We start from the raw sequence: 12,800 nt of genomic DNA, 5'->3' as shown, positions 1-12,800 counted from the left end.
GAATAATAGTGGTATTAACTGGGCTTCCCTGTAGGCACATGGATATTATCCTATCACAGACAGCATTGTACCTCATGACTGATCTAGATATGTTCATTTTGACAATGAATGCAACACCATTCCTCTTCAATTTTTCGTTCCTGGCATAGTAAAACATGTGGTTGTCAGATTCAAAATGGCCAATACCAGTCCATTTCAGCTCACTAATGCCTAAGATATCGATGTTTATGCATTCCAATTCATTTTTCACAACTTCAAATTTTCCCAGATTCATACTTCGTATATTCCATGTTCTGATTTTCAATTAATTAATTGTGCTCATGAGAAATCAAGAAGCAGTTGTTCGAACAGAACATGGGAACACCGAATGGTTTAAAATTTTAAAAAGTGTGTAACAAGGTTGTATTCTTTCACTTATTCAACCTGTATGCTAAGCAAATAATCCAAGAAGCTGGGTTATAGGAAGAAAAACGTGGCATCAGCATTGGAGGAAGACTCATTAACAACCTGTGATATGCAGATGATACAACCTTGCTTGATGAAAGTGAAGAAGACTTAAAAAAACACCATTTACTGATGAAGACCAAAGAGCACAGCCTTCAGTATGGATTGCATGTCAATGTAAAGAAAACAGAAATCCTCAGCACTGGACCAATAAACAACATTCTTATCAATGGAGAAAAGATTGATGTTGTCAAGGACTTCATTCTTCTTGGATCAACTATCAACACTCATGGAAGCAGCTGTCAAGTAATCACACTACGCATTGCATTAGGCAAATCTGCGGCACAAGACCTTTTTAAAGTGTTAAAGAGCAAAGATGTCAGCTTGAGGATTAAAGTGTGCCTGACCCAAGCCATGGTATTTTCAATAACCTCATATGCATGAAAAAGCTGGACAGTGAGTGAATAAGGAAGACTGTAGAAGAATTTATGCTTTTGAGTTATGGTGTTGGAGGAGAATATTGAAAGTGCCATGGTCTGCCAAAAGAACCAATAGATCCATTTTGGAAGAAATGCAACCAGAGTGCTCCTTGGAGGCCAAGATGGCCATACTTCGTCTCTCATACTTTGTACATATTGTCAGGAGGGACCAGTCACTGGAGAAGGATATCATGTTTTGTAAGGTGGAGGGTCAGAGAAAAAGAGGAAGACACCCAGTGAGATGGATTGGCCAAGTGGCTGCATCAATGGACTCAAGCGTGACAACAATAGTGGTGTTGGCCCAGTCTCGGACAGTGTTTTGTTGTGCTGTGCATAATGTCACTATGGGGGATAACTACTCAATGGCACCTAACAATAAGTACTGCAGTGTATGCACTGGACTGTAAGGTTGATTTGAGCAACAAGTTTGGAGGTTCAAACTCACTAGCTGCTCCTTGAATATCGTATACAGAATCCCTATGAGTCAGAACAGACTTGACAGCACTTAAAAACAATAACAAAGCACTTAGTAAGAGTCCTGGGATGGCACTGTAGTTCAGCACTGGACTGTTAACTCTAAGGTTAGTGGTTTAAAACCCACCACTAGAAACCCTATATAAGGCCACTATGTGTCAGAATTGACTGTATGACACTTAACAACAACAACAACAGTACTTAGTAAAATGAACAAATTTCAGAGACAGGAATATACCTGGATGATTCTCCCCTATCCGCACCTTTTTTTCTCTGTAAAGAATTTCAGACTTAAAAGTGACATGCAAAATCATTTATTCTATTTACTGAAGGCTTGACTTTGGTTCTGAGCCTGTGAAAAAATGCTCATTAGTAGTTAAAGTGTTAGAAGTGTGTGTCGATTAAAACTTCGCCAGTGGCAATGATACAATTTTCAAGTTATGTTTTGACACAGTTACTACAGAGATGCCAATTCTGATTCCCTGGTGTCTCGTTTTTAAAACGCAGTATTGTGGTTTAATTCTTATAGTGTGCATACAAAATTATCAATACATGCATTTTAAAATATCAGTAAAACTGAATGCCCAATACAATTCAAATAAAGTATTCTTTAATTTCATCTACCGTGATAATACAAGGAAGGTTTTCAAAATAATACACTTACTATTTCAACATATTATAAATAGAGGTTTCAATGTTAGTCCCAAATGCATTGCTATGTTCCATTTTTATACTACAAAAAAAAATGTGGCATACAAAGCTGATCTGTATATTTCCAGATTCAGAATAAAAATAATAATTCGAGTGACGATTTTACTAGAGACTACAGTTTTCACAACACATCTGGATTACAATAGCTAAAATGGTTCCAGTTTTCCTTAGATGTAAATGTAATATGCATGTATAACAAAACAAGAACATTTCTTTTTGTCAGTTACTGTAGTCTCTGAATACATCAAGAAATGTTTACATTTTGTTCACTGTTCAGCTTCATTTCCATCTAGTTTAACATGTGTGGTGAATGTAATGTAATCATTCTTCAAAAAATTCTATTCTTCTGACACCCTGAATGATTCAGTAAGACACCATCAGTGTCAATAATAGCTTGTGAGAACTACACTCATATCTTAGTAAGACTACCACAATGAACTCTACAATAACAGAAATAGCCAGCATTTTCCACTTCCATGCCAATGACTCATTACATAGTGGTTTTACGCAAGTCATATCTTAAACCATTGTTGTTGTTGTTAGGTGCCATCGAGTCAGTTTTGACTCATAGCGAACCTGTGCACACCAGAACGAAACACTGCCCGATCCTGGGCCAACCTCACAATTGTTGCCACACTTGAGTCCGTTGATGCTGCCACTTTGCCATTACACCCTAGGTAATATTATCTTGTTTGGAACAGGCTTTGAAGACTTATACAATTGAAGTCATGTTCTGTACCTTTTCCCTTAATCTAACGCCTCTTAAATTGTAACATACTTCTAGAACCACCGAAGTCATTTAAACTGTGCTCCAACCCTGTTCACTGTCACTACCCTGAACAGTCAATCCTTGCTTATACCTAACCTACTGTAACTCAAAATCTTGCCCAATTTTAATCATAGTTTTGGTCCTTAGGATTTAGTATTTATCTTTGCTTTTAAATAAAGCAACCACTTATTAGCTTTGTAGTGTGTCTCTAAAATGTTTTTTTAAAAATAGGAAAGAAAATAGGAAACTATAACAATACATTTTATCAGATGAGTCCTAAAAGAATGTTGGTATTTGAAGAAACGAGACATAGACATTTTCCTTTGAAGAGAAAGGTGAGGGATAGACTTTAGGTCCTAGAATGATAAATTGGGAGGCCAAGCCAGGGTAGTTGTCCTTAGACAAGATAGGGTGATCAGATGTGAAGAGGCAGTCCTGAGATGTCTGAGGTAGGACATAACGAGAGGAGCAATGGGAACCACTAGACTGAGAGATGAAAGATCAAATAGAAGTAGGGAAGAAATAAGGAGTTAAAAAGCAAAGACATCACTTCAATGACTAAGGTTCACCTGACCCAAGCCCTGGTATTATCAGTTATCTCGGGGTTAAAAAAGGGACCTCACTTTCTTCATATGCATTGTCATCTTGTAATGTACAGAGCAAACCCTAAGATCATTCCTATTGGTCATTGTCAATAGAAGGACTTTGGGACAGACAATGAATGCTGTTTGAGAGGCTTTTTTTTTTAATGATATCTCCATAACAATAGCTTTACTTTTCTCCTACATTTTGGAGCAACAAAAGAGTTCTGCTTTTATTTATTTGTGACTCTGTGCTAACCTCCGAGCCAAGTGTGAGGGATATAGTGATGACTTGTTATTGTGAATTCCATCAAGTTGGTTCTGACTCACAGCAACCCTGTATAGGGATTCTGAGGAGCAGCTGATGAGCTTGCATTCCCAAGCTTGGGTTCAAACCGACATTGCAGACCAGCACATTAACCCACAGCGCCACACTGTTGTTGTTGTTGTTAAATGCCGTGGAGTCAGTTCCCACCCTTAGTGACCCTGTATAGGGTTTCCGAGGAGTGACTGGTGAGCTTGAACCGCTGACCTTGCAGTTCAAACGGCTTTGCAGCCTGGCTCATTAACCCACAGCGCCATACCTGAACTCCATAATGATGGCTAAGTGAGAAAAATTTTTATTTTCTTTACCTAGAAGTGCAGTCCATACCAAAGGTTGTGCTCTTTGATCTTCATCAGTATTTTAAATCTTCTTTGTTTTTAGAAAGCAAGGTTGTATAATTTGCATATTGCAAGTTATTAATGAGTCTTTTCCAATCCTGAGGCCACATTTTTCTTCATATAATTCACCTTCTTGATTAAAAGTACCATGAACCACCAAAAAAATCCAAACAAATTGCTACTGAAAAAAGTACAGCCAGAATGCTCCTTCCCAGCCAGGATTGCCAGATTTTTCCCTCATATTTTGGACACGTTATCAGGAGGAACCAGTCCTGGAAGAAGGATATCACTTTGATACATGGAAGGATCCATGAAAATTCCCCAAGGTGATGGATCAGCACAGTGGCAGCAACAATGGGCTCAAACTTAACAACAATTGTGGAGATGGCATAGACTAGTGAGTTGTTGTCGGTTTTTTTCTGTTATGTGTAATATCTCTATGAGTCAGTACCAACTCTACAACACCTAACAACAATGAGGCATCACTTCTATCTCTGTACAGTTACAGGTTAAGGAGAAAGATAGGTAACTACATATGAAATTGCAATATGAGTATTGTCGTTGTTATTAGGTGTCGTTGAGTCAATTCCTACTCATAGTGAGTGACCTTATGTTCAACAAAAAAAAAACACTACCCAGACCCTCACCATCCCCACAGTCATATGCTTGAGCCCATTGCTGCTACAAGTATGCCAATCTGTCTTATTAGGGGTCTTTCTGTTTTTTCTGAACTTCCACTTTACAAAGCATGATGTCTTTCTGTAGGGACTAGTTCCTCCTGATAATATGTCTATAGTATGAAATACAAAGTCTGGTCATCCTGGCTTCTAAAGAGCATTCTAGTTGTACTTCTTTCAACACAGATTTGTTTGTTCTTCTGGCAGTCCATGACACTTTAATATTTGCCTCAAATACCAAAACTCAAATGTATCAATTCATCTACAGTCTTCCTTATTCATTGTCCAGATTTCACATGCATATGAGGTTAGTCTAGGATACTTTGTTGGTGAACACAGAAAAGGATCAGGCATATTTTTCAGAAGAATAATCATATAAACCAGGACCTCAGAGACAATTTAGTATAAGCCAAGTGAAGTGCCAAGATCAGAGTAGGGGGTGTCAGTGGTGAGAGCAAGAGCATTCCTGGCAAAAAGAACATCATGTGCAAAGGGGGAGTGAATTTTTGTTCATTTGCTTCCTGACAATTGAAGTCCTCTTGCCTAAAATATTAGAATCACCTCAGAGACTTATAACATTTTGCCATGTTAGTTTGCAGCATATTGGATTGAAAACAATCATAGTGTCACAAACTATAAAGTTGTCACATTAGCTTTGTCACAGGAGTGTGGCATGACTTTCCATTGGCTCATTTTCCTCATTCTCACCCTGCCATTTTGTATTTTTACAAGAAAATGCACTTACAGACTTCTTGGTGTCACAGAATTAAAATAAACACATCTGTAGAGAATTGATTAGTTTTCTTTCCAGTTGAAATGTACAACGTGCGCTGGATGATGAAGGTTTTTCATAAGCATGCCAGGCAAGAATAAGTAGGCAGTTACACCCTGAAGTATGGGTTCTCTCTCTGTGGCTTAGAAAACTCAGTGTCATTTGAAAAAGGGTCTTTAGTTCCTCCAACATATGAAGATAAATATCGTGATTTTCATAAATCTCAGAAAAAATTACTAAAGACAAGGCACCATCTTTTTTTTCTTTTTTCTTTTTTTAGAAAACTTCCTCCAAATAAAAGTTAAAAACAAAAGCAATTTTGGAAGAATTGGCATATTCACAATATGTGATCTGCTAACAAAAGCACAGTATATCTTTCCATTTATTTAATCTAACTTTTGTTTTCCAAGATTATATTTGTTGTTGTTGTTAAATGCCATCAAATCCATTCAGACCCATAGCAACCCTGTATAGGGTTTCCAAGGAGCAGTTGGTGAACTTGAACTGCTGATCTTGTGGCCCAAACGAACTTTACAGTCCAGTGCAAAGTGTTATTTTAATATGATTCCATACATTTTTTTCTAGACTCTGAACTTCTCATGTTCTTTGAGATAAAATTGTTCTTCTCTCTCTTTTTATTTGCCAGTTTAAACCCATGACATCTTTCAGAAACTGAGCACAATATTCAGTAATCTGAAACTTAGCTTTTATAACCCTTTAATTTTCTAGAGTGGTTCTCTATTGTGGAAATACCATGTGTCATTTGAAGGAAGAAGTAAGGAAACAATTTTGGGAACATTCCAGTCAGGTGTTTCCTCAAATAACATGACCATATCACACTTATTGCTCCTTTTGCTTATTATCTGAGTTTGGGATTTAGGATTGTAGGCCTGAAACCTCTTTTGATACTGAAAATATTCACTGAAGGTAGACAATAGTATCCTTAAGTTTTCTTTGTTCTTTTCTGCACGAGAAAACAGTATTTTCATTTTAAATATTATGTTTCAAAGGAAAATTCAAATATTTGAATTTAAAGATTAATCTATCCTGTGTTATGCTTTAGTGCTGTTGAGTCAGTTCTTACTCATAGTGACCCCTTACAGGATTTCTGAGGAGCAGCTAGTGAACTTGAGTACAATCTAGCACATTATTCTGCAGCACCACACCAGGACTCCCAATCTATCATGGCAGGATAAAATAAAATCGGTTCTCTTAACTTCTTTATTTCAAAAATTCATCTCCCTTCATTATACCCATAACGATGTAAGTAAAATAAAAGCACACGTTAAAACAAATGAGTGAATATTTTAGAAATATAGTCAAAGGATGCAGTTTCTGGCAGTGAATGTAGATGTTTCTCTGATAAGGAGATTGATCTTTTTAAAACATAGGATGTGGCCCTGTAGAATAATCACTCGACTGCGAGGTCAATTTGAATCATAAGTTTGGTGGTTCAAACTTACCAGCTGCTCCTTGGAAACCGTATACAGGGTTGGTATGAGTCAGAACCGACCTGACAGCAATTAACAACAACAATATAGTGTATATTGGAGTCCTGGTGTGGTGCTGCAGGATAATGCGCTGGACCAAAAGGTCTGTTTAAACCAAAAAGTCAGTAGTTCAAACTCACCAATCTCTCCTCGGAAATGTTATACAGGGTCAAAATGACTTGGCGCTGACTCGACAACACTTAACAACAACAGAGTCCATAGAGTCTTTTTTTTTTTAATATTTTATAGTGAATTATGTGATACTTTACATGGGAGAACATTAGCTTTACATTCATGCTATCGTATATCCTTTCATTATATGGTTACAATCCCCTCCATGCATCATCAACCAACCAAAGGATATACCCTGCAAGTCTGCCCCCTGGTCATCGGCACACAGCCCGGCTCCTTCTCTGGGTCTAGAGTCCCCAGCTGCTCCATCTCTCCACGTCATTGTCTCTGCCTCTGTCTGTGGTGTCACTGTTTCTCTGGGTAGGGTTCCACACTCCGTTCTTCTCCCTTGATGGTCCCAGGGATCGCAGCTCCTGGAATGCAAAGTCAACCACTCCCTCCTTTTGCTACAAAATGTCTACCTTTACATTTCTAATCCTCACAGTCAGTCCTGATAGCAATTATTCACAATTGTACCACATGAGTGCTATCCCCATCTCCTTTCATCAGCCCTTCCCAGACAGATTGGACTCTAATCAGTGGAGATTCCACCATCCTCCATGTCCTTCAGATATAGGCTCCCTCTTCAAAGCTTGTAAGCCAGTCACTTCTTGCCTTTGTAGCATCCCTGCCCCCATTTTTGTAGCCAATGTTCAAGTTGCCCATCCTGTGTATCAAGGGGGTGGGAGTGATCTGCGCTATAAAGATCTGTTCCCTCTTTTGAGATACTGCATCCATAGGTGTAGGTCAAGTTCATCAAATTGTACCAAATTAGTGTTTTTTTCCTCTTCTTTCTTCTAGTTGAGTTCTGATCATCCAGCCATTGAAGTTAAGTGGGTATTATCTGCAAGTGTGCTCTCTCTTCTTATCAGCTGGACTCTTCACTCTCTACTTTAGTCCTCTGTGGCTATGTCATTGACTCTGGGCCCAGGAGTCCCCAGGTCTTGCCATACTGCTGACCAACCAGTTCTCCACCCGGGTTTACAGGAGTCTGTTGAATGTGGTTGGACTTAGCTCTAAGCTTCATTACTGTTTTTTCCTCACTTCCCCTTATCAGTGACCAGTGTGGTCACCAGTCAGAGCACATGTCTGCCCATGTAGTCCCCTTGAGTCTTAGTCTTGGAAGGGGGTTTGCCTTGAGGTGACCCAACCACTTGCACTATATATCTTAATATCGTCTTATAGAGTCCTGGTGTGGCACTGTAGAACAACCACCAGGTTTAAACCCACCAGCCACTCCTCAGAAACCTATATTGGGTTTCTCTTGGTGTGGCACTATAGAATAAGCACTGGACTGCAATCCACAAAGTTGGCAGTTCAAATCCACCAGTTACTCCTTAGACCCCTGCACAGGTTTGCTATGAGTCAAAACTGAATCCATGATTAACAATAATCATGATTCAAAACCTCCTCTAAGGCACTTAACAACAACAGTCTCATAGCCCCTAAGTTAGTTATTTTGTATTTTCAGGAAGTGAAATAATTGTTCCTTTTGTTATTAAATATCTGTTTTAAGCAGTCAATTCTGGGAGCATGGTTGATAAGTGTCTTTTGATATTGTTCTGTATAGGTTCTGTATAGAAACCCTGTATAGGTTTCCCAGGAGCAACTGGTTAGTTTGACCTTGTGGTTCAAACCGACCTTGCAGTCCAGTCTTTATCCCACAGTGCCAGAAATACTCCAGAAGCATGGGCAGATCAAACCTTGAAATTCAACAAATAAATATAAAAAAATTTTTCTGAGAGTTATGTTGACGGACTTTAAATCTCATCTAAAAACTTTATTAGAAAATCTTAACATTAAAAATATTAGGTATGATTTCAACATTTCTTTTTTAATGTAGGGAATTTAATATTCCTTCAAATGCCTTTTTGTTGATCTCATTTCGTTTATTTTTTCTCTTTTAGCTTATTGTCAGTTATTTGGAAAAAATTCTAGCACCATAAAAATGGTAATTTAGCATAAGAACATACAGCTAAACATCACTGTGTTTTAAAATGTTGAAACCAGATACTCTTAATTTCTGAGAATAATTTTTTAGCGATTTAGAAAAAATATCTTTCAAGTGATATTTCAGAAAATTTGAAACAGAAATAGGACACATTTAAAGACAGATGAACATGACAAATGATTTGTCATTCATATTTCTAGTAAAGAAATACTTCACTAGATAAAATGTTTTATCACAGTCCTTTTTTTTCTTTAATATAGTTTCAAAACAAAGATGACAAGAAAGAGAGAAAGGCTAAACAAGCCTAGAAAATCTGACTTTCATCTGCATTAGAAGGGTGGGGGTGAATATCCTAAATATGGTTTAACTCTTAGTCACAGGGTTTTATTGATTTTTCTTTAAAACATTTTTAATTAGTAGTGTTTTGCTATTAGATTGACAATTCATTTACAAAATTGTAATATATTGAGAAAACAGTCATCCAACACAATTAATTGATTACAAAATTAAGGACAAATTACTGCATATTAGATAATCATTAGATCCATTTGATGGCTTCTTGTTGCTAAGTGACTTCCTATTGGTTCCAACTCTTAGTGACCCAGTATAGGGTTTCCAAGGAGCATCTGGTAGGTTGAACTGCTGACCTTGTGGTTTAAATTGACCTTGCAGTCCAGTGCTTTATCTGACAGCACCACACCAGGACTAAAGAAGTGGAAAATGTGATCTCCCTTTACCAGAATGTCTTTAAGGTTGACTTAAGTTTCAAGCTCTGTTGAGAATTTGCATCTCCACCCTAGATCCCCATATGATTCTTAGGTATACATATGCATCTATCAGATTATAAAATGTAGATTCTGATTCTTTATCTCTGGGGTAGAAATGCAAAGTCCCAGCAGGGAGTCAGCTGGAATGAACTGATTCAAAATTCTGCTGTTTACTGATACCAAAGCTGAAGGGATTATTCTCAATAGTACAATTAACTGCCTTACCTTGACACTAACACATACCTGTCAATGATCACAGTAAAATAACATCCTGCTGACCTCCTGGACCCAGAACAAGTTCTGAATTACAAAATGTAAATCTCAGTTAGGCATCTTTCTGTTCAGTCTCCTCTAGTACTTGGTGGACATAAAGTGTCTTTTAAAATATGCATAACCACTTCTTAGGTTTTAACTAACTGAAGATCACCATTTTTCCTAAAAGTGAATCAATCATGGAAATTTACTATTTAAAGAGATTATTTTGCATTTTGACCATTAATCCTATTTGTTATTTGTGTTTTTAATTGATAAAATATTACTATATATATATATCTATATAAACATTACTATATATATATATATATATGTCTATAGACATATAAACATATATATGTATATGTTTATATATATATTTATAATGAACTGAAATAGACTGGTATGGGCCACACTTACAATCAAATGGTTTACTATACCAGGACTGACCAATGAAATAGCATTAATCATCAAAAGCAGGGGTGGGAAACATATGGGCCACAGGCTTTATAAGTTTGCAAAATCATGACAAGGCAACCATAGGAGGGACTCAAAATTCAATAAATCTAGGTGCTTTTTCACAGCTACAAAAATTTATATTAAGTGATGTTATAAATATCCAAATGGCCCTTGGCAGAGAAAATGTTGTCATCCCTGATCAAAAAGAACATTTCAAGGTTTATCTTGAAGTACAATGCTGTCCATAATAGGATAATATCCATCTGTCTATAAAGAAGACCAATTAATACCACCATTATTCAAATTTGTGCACTAACCACTAAAGAAAGTCATGATGAAATTGAAGAATTCTACCAACTTTTTCTTCATGAAATTTATTAAACATGCAATCAAGATGTACTGATAATTACTTGTGGTTGAAAACTGAAGTTGAAAGTAAAAAGGAAGGATCAGTAGTTGGAAAATGTGACCTTGGTGATAGAACTGGTGCTAGGGATAGTGTGATGCAAATTTGCAGACCAATGACTTCTTAATTGTAAGCACCTTTAAAAAACAATATAAAGGACAATTATGCACATGAACTGTGGAACAGACTATCAATTGCTCATGTGCAAATTCAAGCTGAATCTGAAGAAGATTAAAACATGCCATGAGATCCATAATTTGACCTTGAACATATCTCGCCTGAATTTAGAGACCATCCCTAGAACACACTAATAAATGACAATGACATCGAGAACATCATACAGGAATAAAGCAGACAGGTCACTGAGAAGACCAAAGAGAAGGAAAACATAAAGATGGATGTCAGAAGAGACTTTAAGACTTGTTCTCTAGTGTAGAGATGCTAAAACAAATGAAAGAAGTGAGGAGGTACAAGAACAGAAAATTTCAAGGGTCAGCTCAAAAAGACAAAGTCAAATATTATAACGAAATCGCCAAAGACCAGGAGTTAGAAAACCAAAAGTGAAGAACACACTCAACATTCTCAAGTTGAGAGAACTGAAGAAAAAATTCAAACTTTGATGTGTGGTTTTGAAGGAGTCTATGGGCAAAACCTTCAGCACAAGACCTCTTTAAAGTGTTGAAGAGTAAAGATGTCAGCTTGAGGACTAACGTGCACCTGACCCAAGCCATGGTATTTTCAATAACCTCATATGCATGTGAAAGATGGACAGTGAATAAGGAAGACCACAGAAGAATTGATGCTTTTGAGTTATGGTGTTGGAGGAGAATATTGAAAGTCCCATGGGCTGCCAAAAGAACCAATAGATCTGTTTTGGATGAAGTGAAGCCAGAGTGTTCCTTGGAGGCCAAGATGGTCAAACTTCGTCTCTCATACTTCGTACATATTGTCAGGAGGGACAAGTCACTGGAGAAGGATATCATGTTTGGTAAGGTGGAGGGTCAGAGAAAAAGAGGAAGACCCTCAATGAGATGGAATGGCCAAGTGGCAGCATCAATGGACTCAAGTGTGGCAACAGTAGTGAGGTTGGCCCAGGATTGGGCAATGTTTCGTTCTGCTAATGCATAAGGTTGCTATGAGTCGGTACAGACTTGATGGCACCTAATAACAACAAATGGGCAAAATGGAGTCCTGGTGTGGTGCTGTGAACTAATGCATCAAACTGCAAAGTCGTTTGAAATGCAAGGTTGGTGGTTCAAGCTCACTAGCTGCTCTTTGAAAACCCTATACAGAGTCACTATGGGTTGGAATCAACTTGACCTCACTTAACAACAACATCATGGGCAAAATATTCATTGATGCAAAAAGCATTAAAAGAAGACGAAAGGAATCAAAGAGTTACTGTACCAAAAACAAAAAAAAACAAAAAAAAACAGATGGTGTGCAGCCATTTCAAGAGACAGCATATGATCACGAGACAATGTCAGGTGCCATCGAGTCGGAACCGACTCATAGTGACGCCATGCACAGCAGAACGAAACAATGTCCGATCCTGGGCCAACCTCACTACCGCTGCCACACTTCAGTCCATCAATGATGCCACCTGGCTGATTCATTTTGTTGGGGGTCTTCCTCTTTTTCTCTGACCCTCCACATTATCCAGCATGACATCATTCTCCAGCGACTGTTCTCTCCTGACAATGTGTCCAAAGTAAGAGAGACGAAGCTTAGCCA

Source organism: Chrysochloris asiatica, unplaced genomic scaffold (assembly GCF_000296735.1).
Source record: "Chrysochloris asiatica unplaced genomic scaffold, ChrAsi1.0 scaffold00012, whole genome shotgun sequence".
Lineage (NCBI taxonomy): Eukaryota > Metazoa > Chordata > Mammalia > Afrosoricida > Chrysochloridae > Chrysochloris > Chrysochloris asiatica.
This window is presented reverse-complemented; position numbering follows the sequence as displayed.